The following is a 559-nucleotide window of genomic DNA, read 5'->3' as shown; positions in this document are numbered from 1 at the left end:
GTCCACTTTTTGTAAGAATGTTACGCGCAATTAAACACGACACCCTGAGTTCTGCATCCTTCGCCCATTTGAATTCTGTGTCTGCGGTAGAATTTAAATATTTACTCTGTCTGTATTTGTATTCATTGATCGATGTGTCCTTTCTTACATTCATGTAACACCCATCATCTACTTTTAGACCTTCCGGGTCATCCAGAGCCCAATCAGCATGGCTCACACCACCGCCCCCTTGCCGTATTACTTTGAACGACTGCCAGCAGCTCTAGTAAATCTGCCCACAAGAATATTTGCCCTCTTGGACTCAAGAGCAACACCTCCCTATGGAAGAAGTCCCACCTGCCCTAGAAGTCTTCCCAATTATCCAGAAATTCGAATCCTTGCCCTCGCTCCAATTCTACAGCCACGCAATAATCTGCCACTTAATTCTATTCCAATCCTAGGTGTAGCGGTTACAGGCGGTAATCCCGAGATTTCTGCCCTTGAGGTCCTGGTTCACAGCGTCCTTCCAATCTCCCTATATTCTTCTTCTTTCAGGACCACCTTCCTTTTCCTTACTAAA

The sequence above is a fragment of the Hypanus sabinus genome, unplaced genomic scaffold, assembly GCF_030144855.1.
Source record: "Hypanus sabinus isolate sHypSab1 unplaced genomic scaffold, sHypSab1.hap1 scaffold_193, whole genome shotgun sequence".
NCBI classification, from domain to species: Eukaryota; Metazoa; Chordata; class Chondrichthyes; order Myliobatiformes; family Dasyatidae; genus Hypanus; species Hypanus sabinus.
The sequence above is the reverse complement of the archived record's forward strand: the minus strand, read 5'-3'. Positions refer to the sequence as shown.